The sequence below is a fragment of the Xyrauchen texanus genome, chromosome 6, assembly GCF_025860055.1.
Source record: "Xyrauchen texanus isolate HMW12.3.18 chromosome 6, RBS_HiC_50CHRs, whole genome shotgun sequence".
Lineage (NCBI taxonomy): Eukaryota > Metazoa > Chordata > Actinopteri > Cypriniformes > Catostomidae > Xyrauchen > Xyrauchen texanus.
Genome location: NC_068281.1, coordinates 50784470 through 50802213, shown reverse-complemented (window position 1 = coordinate 50802213; position 17744 = coordinate 50784470). Strand labels below are relative to the sequence as shown.

At 44.9% G+C, this 17744-nt stretch overlaps 1 long non-coding RNA gene across 1 annotated transcript; it reads left to right on the top strand.

Annotated features, from left to right (window-relative positions):
• The first annotated feature begins 187 nt into the window (after positions 1-187).
• On the top strand, positions 188-16690 carry LOC127644867 (uncharacterized). The gene is made up of 4 exons (XR_007970734.1): positions 188-800; positions 8763-8823; positions 14446-14540; positions 15779-16690. It is a non-coding gene; the product is annotated as an uncharacterized LOC127644867 (long non-coding RNA).
• Positions 16691-17744: the final 1054 nt, after the last annotated feature.

Genomic DNA, 17744 nt, shown 5'->3' with positions numbered 1-17744 from the left:
ACATCCTGTGCTTGTACAGGATACAATAACATCATATTTTCTCTCTCTGTCTCCTCCCTCTCGCTGAGAGGAGAGAACAGAAGGGCTGGGTGGGGAGAGTTGAAGAATATCTTGTACTCTTGAGGCCAGCACGTAACTAAGCCAAAAAAGAGCAGCGAAGAAGACAAGGAGGAGGGCAGGACGGGAATCATTGTGGTTTTCTCTGTACCATTTGTGACGCTGTTTGTCACCAGTCAGTGAAGGCCAGTAGGTGAAACTGGAGTTTTCTTTCCAATTGTTGAAGACATTTCAGCAATCGTCCGTTGTCTGATGCAACAGAACTTCAGGCGTTTACACATTTTCACACACAAGGTTTCATGTGACTGTGGGTGTTCCCGATGGAGTGATCCAGGGTGAAAATGTTCCAACATTGTAAATTGCAGACTGCCATAATAACAGTTAGGGTCTGTCAATCGATAAAAATTTCCATATGATTAAAAACAGGGCCGTTTCTAGCTATAAGCGGTAATAGCAGCCACTTACGGCCCCAGAGCTACCCCACAAAGCAAGGTCGTTTATTTATTTATTACAATTTTGATAATATAGTGTTTAATATACTAAAAGCTGCGAATGTTTTGGCTCAATTAGACAGTTGTAGGGAGCCTGAGAGGGAAAGGAGAACGCAACTGCAAGCAGACCGTTGTAGCTATATGACACGCTCAGAGGGTTTTTCATCATCATGAAGCAAACCTACAAGTCGGAAATGGAAAAAGGAAAAAGAACGAGGAGAAACGCAGCCAGACCACTGGTAAGAAAAACTGGTAAGTGGTGTTTGTTTACTGTCATGTTTTAAATTGCAACCATTAGTTAGCTAACATTTTCCAGTCCTGTGCTATGTTTTTATTTATTTATTGCGTTTTGTGTAGTTCATAAATTCTTGGAGGCCTCAAAGTAGGATTTTGGGCCCCAATTGCTCTGAAACAGCCCTGATTAAGCATAACCATATTATTGGCTTACTTTGATCAGCGCATCAGATGGATGCTTATGAAGCGTCTCGCTTTGTTTGGAAACACGTCTCGTGATCCCTTCATTCTGTTGAACTCTGTTCATCTGTCTTTGAGTGCAAGAGCGTGTCATCTGTAAAAGGCTGTGCTGCTTTCAATGGTTTGACAAGGCGTGTTGTCTGTACAGGTGGAGTTGCACTGACTGCCCCCTACTGACACAGATTCACAAAAAAATATGTACACGTATGCGTCATGGGTATGATTCATTTAGTTATTTTTCATATAACTATTGAAATAGATTTTTCATAAAATGAATCACTCTGAAAAATAATAGTGAAGTCATTCAAACTATAAAATAACATATCAGAATTATGTAGACAGGGGTGCCTAATACGTCGATCGCGATCTACCAGTCGATCGCAAAGGCAATGCTGGTAGATCGCAGAAAATGTAAATGTACTTTCGTTAAATTTTAATATAAATAAATATAATGTCTTTCCTTCTTTTAGTTTCTGTTTGACTTGCACTTGACGAGTAAATATTGACCAGGCAAGGTTTTGTTTATTCAGTTGCCATGACTACTAGGTTTGCACATACGTGTCTTCCAAGGACTTCTGAGAACGGAGAGCAAAACTGTCTGATTCCATTCAGTTTTGCCTAATCCGGGCAGTAGCATCGCAATTTCGCGCTCTGTTTCAGAAGTCCTTGGAAGGCGCGTATGCGCAAACCTAGTTGTCATGGCAACTGAATAAACAAAACCTCACCTGGTCAATATTTACTCGTCATCAGAATAAGGTAAATGCCCTGGCTATTGTAATCTATTGTGCTGTAGGTGTTTTGGGTTTAGTTTTAAAACTGAATGATATCAACATTGAACATTATTATATATTTTTATTAATAAGAAGATGAATTCCATGTAGGGATACAAGCAGTAGTCCCAACAAGCATTTTCTTATTTTAAATGAAACTGTTTTTTTTAGTTGGTAGATCTTATTGAGTTGGTCATTTAAAAGTAGATCACCACACAAAAAAGTGTGGGCACCCCTGATGTAGAGACCAAAACATGTTAAATGTTAAAACGCTTTAAAGATCACGAGAAACATAAATTCAGTCAAGTGTGTCAAAACTGTTTTTCATGAAGTCTTTTGGTCATAAAAACAATAGTCAAATATGTCCAGCCATGGGACAGTAGATTTGAAAATCACACATCTTGATGGCCTAGACGTGCTTTGTGGAGGATGTTGAAGATGGTTTTAGGCTATAACAGAATTTGGGAGACTCTGACCTTTGACCTTTCCATATAAATCTGTCTGCTCCTCCACTGGCATCCCTCTCCCACATCCCATTCTGCACAAATATGTGTGAAGATAGTGGAGTAAGAGTGAAGGCTGTTATTTTGGATTGCCTTGGCCCTGTTACGTGTAGATGAACACAATCTTTACACACCAGACTGATGATGTCTGATGCTGGTCTCATATCACCCCATTACCTTGCCACACATCTCCCATAAGTCTCTCATCTTGTCGTTCTCTCACCTTGCTGTCTCACTGAATGGAGTTAATTCAGCAATGCTTCATCAGACACTTATGTTGCACAGTCACAGATAGCAGGAATGTATGTGTCTGCTCAATGAGCGGTCAGTGTCGGGGTCATCACTTAGATGTGTTTCCTGGAGGAAAAATACATTCATTTATAATAAGCTGTAATTGCAACAGAATTACGGTATTGTTATAATTGTGTTATAAATGCTTTGTTCTGTTATAATGCCAGGAAATGTCTGACCATTTTATCATGCAGAAACATGTCATCTCTAATACACATAATAAACATTTTAAATGCTATGAATACATTGATGTTGTACATTTCAGTGTCAATCCAAATGTAGAAAAATCGTGTAAACGTACAAATATCTATGAAAAATTATGAGAATGTCCTGAATGATCCCAGTTGCCACCAAATATTTTTAATGAATAGCTATTAAAAATCTCTAAATCAGACAGCAAAGTCTTAATTTGAGATTAAATCTGATGTGGAAATTATGGAGCTAGTCTGAGTAAGTTTCTCATGAAAGCAGACGACCCTGGCGATATCAAATATTAAACCTTTAATTCCTCTGATGCCTGCTGACTCATGCTCAGCTCAGATAAAACTGCGGGGAGAGATCACATTTCATTTTCTTTGTTGGCTAAATACTTGACTGAGAGCTTCTGTCTCGGCTTTAGGAAAGCAAAGCTGCCTCATCTAGAACACGATTTAAAACTGTGTTCAACACAAACACTTTCTTAAACTTGGTTTCTGTGAATGTATGCACACACTCATGAAAATTACGCAACCATGGCAACATTTTTCCAAAATCAGATTGCGTGGTTCATTAAATGTATTGCAATAGTTTCGAGGTGAAATGTCCATTGTGTGGTCCTAAAAGCAAGTTAAATGTTCTCCCAAACAGATGAGGTTTTTAAAGTTAATGCTTCCCCTTCTGTCACTCACTCCACGTTGTGTCGAATGAAGTGACACAAGGGGTCTTCGTGGGACACCAAACGTACCTCTGAACCTGAGAAAAGGCCAATGTCAAGTTGGCAGACAGAATTTGCATGCCCCGCCCCGGACATACGAGTATAAAGGGAAGCGGGGGCAGCAAGTGCCGGTCAGAATTTTTCTTCGGAGCCGAAGCTGTGCAGTCTACGCCCCTGGGCGCTTTGACAGCGCTTTTCACTGTTAAAAGAATGCTCTCCTCCTAAAAGAGTTTTGATATCTCTAAAAGAGTTTGAGTTTTCCACTCACAACAGAGCAATACACAGCGGTGGGAGCGTTGCGGTCGCGACTCTCCTTCCTCAAGGTGAATGCCACTTCAGCTGCCCCCCCCCCATGTCACTCCTTCTTCCCACAGGATTGAGGACGACCCGGCTGGAGATGAAGGCGATATGGGGATAACGACGGGCTCAGTTTCGGCGGGTAAATCCCCACGAACCACCCGCCCCCCAACATGCTCAGTTACTTCCGTCCAACCTCGGGATGAGTGCGGTTCGCCTCACAGCCAGCCGGCATTCTCCCTTGAGCCCCTGGACTTCGATGATGACATCGTCACTGCATCGGAGAGCGTTCCTTGGACTGGAACCCTCTGTCCTCCCCACACCCTTCGCAGCTTGACCACTGGTTCCTCGGTACTGGGCATCACTCACAGCTCCGCCCCCCCACTACCATTCTGTCCCTGTCCCCTCGCGTCTTCACTAAGACGCAGAGGCAGATCTTGCCCCACTAAAGGAAGTGAGCAACTGCATACACAACTACACAACTGCATACACAACTAGTCGCTCTCTTCGAGCCCGGCACAATGGTTCCTCTAAAACAATTCCAGAGGCTCCTGGGGCATATGGCATCCTCAGCCGCGCCGCTCGGGTTGATGCATATGAGACCGCTTCAGGACTTGAACTCGTACCACTCACATCCCTGGAAACCGCAACACGACTCAACTCTTCTCGGGACAGACGCGCTGGCACACAGCTGGCCCCGGGGGCTGCGCAAGTACGCATTTCCCCCAGTGAGCCTTCTTGCACCGGTGCTGTGCAAGATCGGGGAGGACGAGGAACAGGTCATCCTGGTGGCCCCTTACTGGCCCACCCGGGCCTGGTTCTCGGATCTTACGCTCCTTGCGACAGCACCTCCCTGGAAAATTCCCCTGAGGAAGGGGATTGGGCACTTATTGGGATTCTTTCTCAGGGATTGGGCACCCTCTGGCACCCACGCCCAGACCTCTGGAACCTCCATGTCTGGCCCCTGGACGGGATGTGGAATATCTAGTGGATCTACCACCTGCAGTAATAGACCAAGCCAGAGCTCCCTCCACCAGGCAACTTCAGGCAACTTCCTGGATTTCCTTTATACCCCTATGTCCTGGGCGGGGCATGCAAATTCTGTCTGCCAACTTGACATTGGCCTTTTCTCTGGTTCAGAGGTACGTTTGGTGTCCCAGGAAGACCCCTTGTGTCACTTCATTCGACACAATGTCTTGTTCCTTCCCTCAGGGAACGGAGGTTACAACAGTAACCATGACGTTTATCATGTTTTAAATCAACAAAACTGACGTACCTACCCTAAACCTTGTGCGACTCTTCGCCCACGATGTATTTTGAGTTCGCTATACACAATGCATAATTTACATGAATTTAAATAAACTGAATATTGTTGACAACATTCTACACTGTCATTTAAGGGTTACAATTCTGGCGCACTGAGTCACATGACACAACAGCATGATGTTGATTTCTGTGAAACACTCCTACAGGTGCAGCACCAACAAAACTGTCTCATCGGGTAAAACGTTTTTTGACTGAAAAATGTTTGGATGAATGTCTCTAGTTTCATTTGATGTGTTGCTTTAAAATGTCTGTACATTTTTCTGCCATCAGTGCGCTGATAAACATGATGTCCACATACGTGGAAATTAGGACCACGTTCCCTCAAAAGTTGAAAAAACATGTTTGTTATTTTGAATAATTTTCCCTTCATTTTCATATAAATTTGGTTATATTTTCATTTGGTATCACTGTACAATACGGTTCTATTCATTAACATTAATAAATGCATTCCTAGATGTTTACTGTGTATTATCACATTGAACTGTTCTGAGACCAGTGCAGACAGGCAGCACACTGGAGGTTAAGTCATTCACTAAATAGGGAGCAAGGCAGCATCCTATTGATAAGTGCATTCACTCCAATCTGATGAAAAGTTCAGTTTTAGGCTGCAGATGATGTTTAGATCACTTAACATGTTTGACACACATGAGACAATATCTACGTTTCGTAGTACGCAAATTATTGCAAAAATGTCACAAGTGACGACATAAAATTTTTCCGTTTAACTCTAGTGCATAAACTCTATGTCTATACCTCAAATGTTTTGAAAACTGTTTTGGAAACACTTTTTGTCAAGAAAATTGGCATTAACGCAAATTTTGTACAGATTTTTTGAATGGATTGATCTTAATGTCATATAGACAAGTCATCGACAAGTGCACGAAGAACAAATGAATGGCCACAATATATATTTATAAAATTTTATAAAAAAGTGGTTTGTCCACTTTTCTCCGCAATTTCGAATGCCCAATTCCCAATGTGATCGAAGTCCTCATGGTGGTGTAGTAACTCGCCTCAATCCGGTGGCGGAGGACGAATCTCAGTTGCCTCCGCGACTGAGACCGTCAATCCGCGCATCTTATCACGTGACTTGTTGAGCGAGTTAACACAAAGGTAAAGTGTGTGGAGGCTTTACGCTATTCTCCGCGGCATTTATGCACAACTTACCACATGCCCCACTGAGAGTGAGAACCACATTATAGTGACCACGAGGAGGTTACCCCATGTGACTCTATCCTTCCTAGCAACCGGGACAATTTGGTTGCTTAGGAAGCCTGACTGGAGCCACTCAGCACACCCTGGATTCAAATCCCAGGTGTGGTTGTCAACGTCAATACTCGCTGAGATACCCAGACCCCAAAATGCCCTGTATTTAACTAAATAAATTATCCTACCAAATGAATAAAGCATTAAATAAAACTATTAATTACCAACATTTTAAACCTATATATATATATATATATATATATATATATATATATATATATATATATATATATATATATATGCCTTTTCTTTACACAAACTTAAATTAACCTTACCTGTTCTGTAGATGAATAAAGTTGTCTGAAAGACGTTCTCAGAATGTTCTAGACATTTTTCAAGACTATAAACTATCAGAACTATTTGTACAATGAAAACGAGCTTTTGAACATTTTAAAACATTTAAAGATTTGAAATCTTTACCTCTTTACCTCAGATCACACTTGCTGAGCTTCTTCAGAAAATGTAAATTGCATTATGACGCTAAAATTAATTTGAGATGATAATCAAGTTCAGTTGGTGGTTAAAAGTTGCTGGAGAAATATGCGGTACATAATGCAGTTATGATGCTTTTGATTAGAAGATTGAATATTGAATATCAGGAATGTATCATATATATAAACCCTGATATAACACCGCATCAATGTTTCTTTAATAGTTGTGCACACATTATATACACATCGATGGATGCTCCTTATGCTTATACTGAAAGTTACCCCCACTACTTGCTGCAGGTTGCCAGCTTAAACAGGGCCGTGATGATCCGCTTTCGGGTTAGAACACCCTGTGATGGGCACAACATCAGGAGCAATATTACAGTCCTATCAGAAGGACAACTGCTCCTTTTTGATTGCAATTCCTCCTCTTATGATTGCATTTATTTGTTAATTAAAATGACAGTAAGCTGACTAATTTCAATGAATTGTCTCAGTACTCTCCCCATTTTACCAGAAAAAAATTTAGGGACATCTGGGAGGCGAAAGGGACACAATTATCGCTAAACACACATTTCTGTATCGAAACAGCTTAAGGGCAGATTTCTGTTGCGACAAAGGGTATGACGTCATCACACACACCATTTTTATCAATAAAAGGTCATTTTAATGGAAACAGACAGAAACCTTTTTATTTTGCGTAAAAATAAAAACTTTGTCGATAACAAAATAGCGTGATGTTGGATGGAAACTAGGCTAATGACAATCAGTACATAGATTCAGAATTGTAGAATGCAAAATGTAATTAAACCAATCAATGGAGTGGTGGTGGAGTAGTGGGCTAAAGCACATAAATGTTAATCAGAATGTCGCTGGTTTGATCCCCACGGCAACCACCATTGTGTCCTTGAGCAAGGCACTTAACTCCAGGATGCTCCAGGGGGATGTCCCTGTAATAAATGCACTGTAAGTTGCTTTGGATAAAAGCATCTGCCAAATGCATAAATGTAAATGTAATTTTAACATCATTGGCGGTGATTGAATGATGCTTGTCAATACTTTTAATCAGAATTATGAATTCAGCTTTATAGAAAATCAGCTGTAATGTCCATAACGTCTCAAAACAATGAATAACTAACACTCTTGGAAACATTATAAACTATTTGATAAAACAATTTGAGGAAAACTGTTTGCTCTAGAAATGTGTTTTTGCTTGTTTATTGGTGCTACTAGTTACATACAAATCAAAACTGCAAATGATAAATGCACACAGCAGTCAAGCTCGGGTCTCAGGAGATTAAACCTAAACCTTACCGATAGTGTCAGAAGAAGTAAATGTGAGATGAAAAACACAAGCATGTCATTTTGTGTCACTTCTATGATACTTTGGGTTCACGAGTGGACTTGTGTGCTCTTCAGGACTCGTACCCCGCTCCTTTACATCACAAGTGCAACACTCTCAGTTGAGCTCAATTTGATCACATTTGAACAAGCTTGTAGTTGATGATGTAATGCAAACATTAAAATGATTCATGCACTATAGTAAAAGTGTTTAGATGTCATAAGATAGCATTGTGTGAGGAACAGAGTGAAAAGTGTTTATGAACTGATAATCTGACGTTTTACTCGTGATTTGTGAATAAAAGTCGTTGTTGTTGGACAAATCTAAAGCCCAGAGCAGCATATGACAAAGTAGTAAAACATGTGATTTGTTATGTCTACTCCCTCGCCCCACAGCTACATGGAAAGGAGAGATGTAGCATCTCACTCATCTGCTGTACCATCACTCTTTCACTCACACACATCTCCCACCTGTGAAATATTAGTGGCCCCGCTGACAGTACACTCTATTGGATCACCTCACACTCAATGACGGACAACTTTACTTATGACCATTGTCTTGACACTATCTCTCTCTCTCTCTCTCTCTCTCTCTCTCTCAGTCCAGGGGAGTGGACAGTTGGATGACTGACACCTGGGTTGTCAACGGTCAGGGATTTGTAGGTGTGTAAGCTCTTACACACACATACATAAACACACAGTTAAATGATGGGGAAATTTGAAGCCATTTATTAGAAACACTTTGCACCCTTCAAGAACTCTGGAGCCACCATAAATAATGACACCAGCAGAGCTACAGACATGTCTCTCTCTCTCTCTCTCTCTCTCTCTCTCTCTCTCTGTGTGTGTATGTGTGTGTGTGTGTGTGTTATATCTGATATACTGTACTTTGCACTGGTTCAGTTGTGTAAGAGGTTTGGATGCAAAAGGGAATTCCTGCACCTTTCCTGAAAATATAGACACATTTATAATGTCTAAATATATAGCCATACATGGTAACCATAGTTTCAACCAAAAATATTATAGAACAATTCAAGTTTTTTTAGTTTTGTATAATATCAATAATATTAAACCAATAAATAAATACACAAAAATATTCAAAATATTTGTCAGATTTATTTCATTTAAATTTATTTATTTGGTTTTCACAGTAACTAGGGTTACCGTGTATTTTTTGCTATGTTGAACGGAACTACATGAACTATACTTTAATACAATATTTTTCACTCAAAATGTTACCTCTAATTTCATTCATTGCACCGTTTACTTGTTAAACTTTGGTAAACACTTTTTGAGATTTGGTGTAGTTCAGAATGACATCGAAAACATTGTGGGGTCTTCCTATTGGCTTCAATAGAGCGCAACAGTGCCCACCCACTTTGTCAGCTGTCTTGGTTCCAGAAGTATTTTTGCCATTATTAAAATCCTTCATTAAAAAGTTTTAATTCATGAATTTAAGCAACCAGCTACGAGGTGAATCACAACATTACAAACTTTATTTTGAAGCAAAATATATTGAAAATCTTACCAAAAAACAAAACAAAGGTACAAGACTTTGTGATTGGTGGATCTTTCTCTTCAGGATCATGTGTAGTGTAGTTCTTCACCAGATCTTCCACTATTAATGTAGAGTGATGGCTTCAGCAGAAGCCTATACTATCGATTAATAAGCGCTCATGCTAAATCTGTATGTAAAGGTTTGTAAGTTATAGTTAAATATAATTCCCCTTCTGTCGCTCTCTCCACGTTGTGTCGGAGAAGCGACACTAGGGGTCTCTCTTGAGCGCCAATATCCACCTCTGATCTATGAAAAAAGGCCAATGAGAGTTGGCAGCCGGTATTTGCATGTCCCGCCCCCGGACATACAGGTATTTAAGCGGCGCAAATACAGGAGTTCATTCAGAAAATTTCTTCGGAGCCGATGGTCTGTCTGCAGTTTGCTGCGAGTTACACACCACTAACGTTCCTGTTTCCTCTGACGATCTGCATGCTGTTGGATCTTGACGGCGACAACAGCTGCTTTCTCCTTCGCGATTGCACGGCATGCATTGTTGCCCCTGAGCCTCGACAGCGCAGACACACACACATTGTTTATTTAAAAGAGTAAATTCCTATTAAAAGAGTAATTTCTCTAAAAGAGCAAAACACAGCGGCGTTGAACGTCCTTTTCAGGAGGCGTCTTTTTCAAGATGCCCTTCCGCCCCTGTGTTGTTCCTGGATGCGGTAGAGTGCTCTCCGCTTCAGACGGCCACAGGCGCTGTCTCGTGTGTTTGGACCGCGATCACACCGAGGCGGCGTTTGTGGATGGCTCATGTTCTCACTGCGAGAACATGACCATGACCACGTTGCGTCGCGGCTTGCTTTCAACAGAGAGCAAGCCACCCCAGCTGCACCCCACATTGCTCCTTCTTCCCACGGGATTGAGGACGATGCGGTTGGTGCTGGGGGCGATTTGGGGCGGCAGCGGTGCAGTTTCGCCGGTAGCCCCCGCGAACCTCCCGCTCCCGACACGCCGCTGGTCCCCGCTTCACGCCAGGGCGATAGCGGCTCACCTCACGCCCGGCTGTCTATCCTCCCGAGCCCGAAGCAGATGAGCTCGCCGCTGCATCGGAGAGTGTGATGTCTGATGCCGAGGACGCCCCTGGACTGTCGCCTTTGGGCCAGCAGGCCCAGGCTGAGGCCGACACTCAGATGTCTGACATGCTTTCCCGGGCCGCCGTGAGCGTGGGGTTGGATTGGAACCCTCCATCCTCCCCACAGCCTTCACGGTTGGATGACTGGTTCCTGGGGCAGCGCCGTCAGCGGCCTCGCGATCCCCTGGTCCCGTTTTTCCCGGAGGTGCATGACAAGCTGACGTCTACGTGGAGAGCCCCACTCTCCGCTCGTCTAGGTGCCACCCGCTCCACTCTCACCACCCTCGACGGCGGAGAGCGCCACAGGTACGGGGCGATTCCCCAGGTCGATAGGGCAGTTGTGTACCATCTATGCCCCGGTAGCCCTACCTCCTGGCGTGGCCGCCCCGTACTCCCATCCAAGCCCTGTAGGACAACATCCTCGCTCAACGCGAAGGCCTACAGTGCGGCTGGACGCGCTGCCTCCGCCCTGCATGCGATGGCCCTCCTGCAAGTCCACCAGGCCAAAGCACTCAGAAGCATGCACGGGGGTGGACCTGATCCTGATGTGCTGCAGGAACTGCACTCAGCGACCGACCTCGCCCTGAGAGCGACGAAGGCCACAGCGCAGGCACTCGGACAGGCGATGGCCACCCTAGTGGTCCAGGAATGCCATCTCTGGCTCAATCTGGTCGAGATGCGTGAGGCTGATAAGAACCGCTTCCTGGACGCACCTGTCTCCCAGATTGGCCTTTTCTGCGACACCGTCGAGGACTTCGCCCAACAGTTCTCCGCGGTGAAGAAGCAGACGGAGGCCATCAGTCACATCATGCCCCGCCGCAGACCTGCCGCTACGGGCCCCGCCCTGTCTGCCCGCCGAGGGCGTCCCCCTGCGAAGAAACCAGCTCCTGCTCTGCCTCAAACCAGCTCTCAGCCCCAGCGTCGAGCACCCCGCAGGCGGCGCACGCCCCCTGTCTCACGAACCCCCTCTAGGACCCGGAAGGCTCCCAAGCGTTCCTGAGACAGCCGACCCAGTGCCGAAGACGTTAGCTCCGGAGCTGTCCCCGTCCACACTCAAGGTGTATGTTGCCGCCATTGCCGCCCACCACGATCCTGTAGATGGCAAGTCTTTGGGTAAGCACGACCTGATCCTTAGGTTCCTGAGAGGCGCCCGGAGCTTGAATCCATCCCGGCCAGGCCTAGTTCCCTCCTGGGATCTCTCGGTAGTCTTGACAGGACTCCAGAGACCTCCCTTCGAGCCGCTTGAATCAACTGGACTCAGGGCCCTCTCTCTTAAGACGGCCCTGCTGATCGCACTCTCCTCTATCAAGAGGGTCGGGGACCTGCAAGCGTTCTCTGTCAGCGACACTTGCCTGGAGTTCGGTCCGGCGGATACGTCTGTGATCCTAAGACCGCGACCGGGCTATGTGCCCAAGGTTCCTACCACACCATTCTGAGATCAGGTAGTGAACCTGCAAGCTGCCCCGGAGGAGGCAGACCCAGCCCTTTCTTTGCTATGTCCAGTGCGCGCCCTGCGCATTTACCTGGACCGCACACAGAGCACCAGACGCTCTGAGCAGCTCTTTGTCTGCTTTGGGGGATGGCAGAAAGGGAATGCCATCTCCAAACAGAGGCTCGCCCACTGGGTTGTCGACGCCATCACACTGGCTTATCACACCCAGGCCGTGCCCCTACCCTTGCGGGTCCGAGCTCACTCAACAAGGGGTGTTGCGTCCTCGTGGGCACTGGCCAAGGGCACCTCCCTAGCAGACATCTGTAGACCCGTGGGTTGGGCAACACCCAACACCTTAGCAAGGTTTTACAACCTCCGCGTCGAGTCGGTTGCGTCTTGTGTTTTCTCAGGTCCGAGCCCGTAGAACTCGGTAACACGTAGACCGACCGGCCGGGTGGATCGCTTGCGCCCAGCACCCTTTTCCTGACATCAAGGTAAAGTAGTGCGCCTTCTTCCCAGGGCGCCCCACTCCGAGTCGGGACCCTGGTCGATTCCTCCCCAGCCCTCCAGGTCCGCGGTTCAGCAGAGGAACTCGCCGACCAAGCCACTCGCGGTACCCTGATGGCTACCCTGTACTGGTATAGGTGCTCCACAGGTAAGGCCTCCTGCTCGGACTCCCCTGTGTGTAATTCCACGGTTCTGTCCCCTACGAAGCGGACCCCGTGTCTCCCTTAGGCAGTTACAGCTGCCCCGGTCGCTGTGCTGTTTCAACTCCCCCCTTTCGAGGCTGGATCTACCACCGCACCATACTTTCCACACGAGCCCTAAGACGGCCGTGTGACGTGTCTACCACTTTTCCTCCCCAAGAAAAAGGGCAGGTGTGGTCTCCGCGAGGGTCTGGGTAAGACCCCTTCCCTATATGCGTAAGGGCCCGGCGTGATTGCTCTATGCAGAAACATAGAGAGAAAAGAGGCCCAGCCAGGCTGGCCCATTCCCATGTTGGCAAACATCGCCTTGTTCCCCTTCCAGGGTAACTAGAAGGATTCCGATGTTCTTATGGGGCATTGGGGAAGGGTACGTGCAGCCAGGTACAGACGATGCGCGGCACTGGATGAAATCCCTGCCCGCCTCTGTATCGGCGGTTCACGTACACGGTTCAGTGCATGGCAAGATTGGATTGGGTCCCCTAGTGTCGCTTCTCCGACATAACGCGGAGAGAGCGACAGAAGGGGAACGTTTGGTTACGTATGTAACCTCCGTTCCCCGAGGGAGGGAATGACACGTTGTGTCTTTCCTCCGCCATGTCGCTGAACCGAGCCACTGTTGTGGCCAGACCATTTCCGGCTCCTCAGAAAAATCCTGAATGAACTCCTGTATTTGCGCCGCTTAAATACCCGTATGTCCGGGGGCGGGACATTCAAATACCGGCTGCCAACTCTCATTGGCCTTTTTTCATAGATCAGAGGTGGATATCGGCGCTCAAGAGAGACCCCTAGTGTCGCTTCTCCGACACAACATGTCGTTCCTTCCCTCGGGGAACGGAGGTTACATACGTAACCAAACGTTTAGTCAATGGAGAAAATGAATTGGATTGTTACTAGGAACCAGACTGTTGCGCTTAATTGTTTTATATTAAGTTAATTAAATTAGCTAGGTCTGCAACCCAACACGGGCCTGACCGGACCTGACAAATCATCCGATTTCTGGCCAGTTTTTCCAACTTTGACTTTGGGTTCAGTCTCAGTCGGGTTTATAATTAATACAAAATGTAAAAGACTTCCTAAGTTGCTTTGCACACCAGAGGTGCATTAATGCACAGGCTTACACATGCTGAAGCCCACAGGCCTCCAACGTTTTCTCCCTACTGCATTTGTGGGAGGAGCACATCTAAACCCCTTCAGTGGGAGATGCTGATATAAACAAGGAGACAGTGTGCAACAGCGAAAGCCGTCTACGAAGCAGACTTTCATAGAATAACATTTCCCCCTTCACACAATTGGATGACTGGCAGGGAGGCATCGCAGTTAATGGGCCTTAATGCATCTCCATGCTGTCAATCACAGACCAACCAATGGACGAAATAGTTTTTACATACATTTGATCTGCTTTTAAACATGTGCTGGACATGTCTTTGATCATTCGCCACATTTCACTGATCTTCAGTATCACATACAGGACCGCCACACTAACCCTGTTTCATTCACTGCGCTGTGTCCACAGGTGTCACAAAGATTTTCTAAAGAAGTTCAGGCTACAAAGAGGACTTAATGTGACTGTTACACATGATTCCAGATTGTTCTGGCACTTCATAAACGGTAAGCAAATGTGTTTTTTCCTTCCTGCTCTGGTGTCCTGAGGGGCCGCTGAGGGGGCTTAAAATCAGACGTTTCACAGGTTTCGGGTATGGGTACTGGTCAGGTTTCATTTTAAGGCCTGTCCAGACCTCTGTTTGCTGTACCTTAATCTGTAACCGTAACACAAACCCTTTGGCATTTTTAGATTTAATTTATGTTTTATTCTTTTTATAAACTGCTTTCATTGTTTAACTATGATTGTGGGGATTTTTGGTTGACTGACACAGAGACACACAAAAGTTTGGGGAATCCCCATTACTAACACAAGAGCATTTGTCTAACTTCTGAAGATGGATGCTTGGCACACAGTATATGTATTTTAATTCAACTGAAGCTACTTTTCTCCCCAAATGCTTTTGTCTCAGCAATGTGCCAACATTAGTCACTTTGACAAGTCTCATCCAAAACACTCCCTGAGGAGATATCTCACTTTGTCAACTTTTGTAAATGCTAAAACCTTCCACAATGAGGGTTCTCTTTCCACATTAAACACAAAACCGCACATATTGTTCTGCTCACTTTATATGTTGTTGCAATTTTGGGCACCATGAGAAGCAGATTGAGCAACTGCTGGGATAAAAATGGTCTTGCTTTGTGTGGTGGGACACTGCTGGGTGTAACAATGCAGAAGGTGGGGTGTGCTAGTTTAGTGGAGATTATGCCCTCCACCTTAATTAGTTCCAAACTGGGATTGGAGCAGTCACCTGATTGAGGTCACAGCTTAAACTGGTTGTGATTTGGATGAAACCAGCGTCTGGTTTGGATCTGGCTTAATCTATGCGAATTTACATAGATTAAGGGAGAAGTCTTTGAGTATGGGAGGCTTAAACGGAAAGAAATGGCTGGATGTATGAAAAGATGAGTTCAGAGGTTCCCACAAATACACTTGTGTGTTTAGATGAGGTCATGTCTGGGCATTTTTATCTCTTTGTATGTTTTTATGATTTTTGAAAGCAATTTTAATTTTACAAGAACATGCCATGTGTTCCGTGCCAACACCTGAACTTGTAATTAAAATATTTTGTACGCATTTACAAAAGCTTCAATGACAAACAGTTGATTCTCTACAAGTTGCATATTTTAGCTTAGTTTATTATTATTATTGTTATTAGTAGTAGAAGTAAAACACTGAGTATTACATAGCAGTAGTGATATATTTCTGACATAAACTTTTTCTTTTTTAAACTGCTTTTTTACAGCGTATAAATTCTCTGAATGCACCATGAGGACGTGAGAATTGAGGACAGAGGAAACTTACCGAAGATGCTTCAGCGAGGAAATACAGGAGCTTCCTATGCAGAAAATGTTTTGGTCAAAACACCTGACACATGACGTGTTCCTGTTTACATGCACTGTATAATGACACTTTTCCACTGCACATTACGGTTCGACTCGCCTCAACTCTACTCGCTTTACTTTTCTGAGCTTGCATTTCCACTGCAGTTTAATGTCCCTCCCTCAACATGTATGGGATTATAGGCTGATCGTCTTAGTTGCGCTGCCTCTACTGCCGTGACATCATCTTAAACACGACACAAACTGACCAAAACAATAACATGACCGCTAGCTGTTAGCAATTAGCTCATTGTGCTGCATAAAGCAGTTGTTGCATGGTGATTTTACACAAGTGTAACAGTTAAATTGGCCTGCTTGTTTTAGAAGCAAGCTTCCAGTAGATGGTCAACTAAATAAAGTGAAGCTTTCAAGCAGAGTATAGAGTTAACTTAACAAAATGTACATTTCCTCCGTAATTCCCCCAATGTAAAAGCAGATAATAGGGACAGTTGATATTTTATATTGGTGTGTATATACATAGTTTATAGTTTACAGTATGTGATTTTCTCACTGTACTCCCATACAGTAAATGTTGAATTCTTTCCACTGTGTTGACATTGTTGGGCTCCATCCTATGATGTTTTTTATATCTGTTCCACACACATACGCACTCTTCAAACACCCATCAAAATGCTGTTTATGCATGACCACATTAAGCTGCATTCTTCAAGAATGCAAGAAACCTAGGTATGTTAAATTACTTTCTCTTAATCCGCTAATGCATAAGGAAATCAATGTTCTTGTTAACATGATGTTTCAGAATGCTACTTTCTGTTAAAAACCCTGAAATAAACTGTTTTGTTGGGTGCATTTAAACGTGGTCGTTGTGACCCAATGTGATTACTAAACCGCAAAAGGTTCCTATTTATTTAAATAAATATGTAGTCTGGATATATATATCCAGTGTATATGTGTATATATATCCATCCATCCATCCATCGTCAACCGCTTATCCTGTGTACAGGGTCGCGGGGGGCTGGAGCCTATCCCAGCTAACATTGGGCGAAAGGCAGGGGACACCCTGGACAGGTCGCCAGTGTGTATATATATATATATATATATATATATATTTATACATATACTGTATATACACTGGGCAGCCAAAAGTTTTGAATAATGTACAGGTTTTGCTGTTTTGGAAGGAAATTTGTACTTTTATTCACCAAAGTGAATATGGTTGATCATGCCTACGACTGTAGGTGGTAGGTCACTCAGATCCTCCACGTCCCATCCAGGGGCCAGACGTGGAGGTTCCAGAGGTCTGGGCACGGATGCCAGAGGGTGCCCCATCCCTGGGAAAGAAGGTCCTTCCTCAGGGGAATTTGCCATGGAGGTGCTGTCGCGAGGAGCGTGAGATCCAAGAACCAAGTCCGAGTGGGCCACCGGAGGACGGAGTAGTCCTGATACCAGCTTCGGAGTGAACATCTGACTGCCCGGGTCTTCCGTCTCAGGAGCACTTACGGGTCCTAGAGGTGGTCCTGGAGACAGGGGGCGTAAGCTGCTTGCAGAGCACTCAACACTGGGGCTGAGAGCTGGGCCCGGGTTGAGGCGGAGTTGGCTGTTGTTTTGCCCTTGGTGGGCAGGCGGGGTGCGGGCTGTGCCGTGACATGATGTGAGATATAGCCTCCATCTGCCTCTTTACTGGAAAAACTGCTGGGCGAAGTCGTCAATGGTGTCGCCGAAGAGGCCAAGCTGGGAGACGGGGGCGTTGAGGAAGTATGCCTTGTCAATGTCGTACATCTCAACCATTTTCAGCCAAAGGTGGCGTTCCTGGACCACGATGGTGGACATCGTCCGACCGAGTGCCCACGCTGTGACATTCGTAGCTCT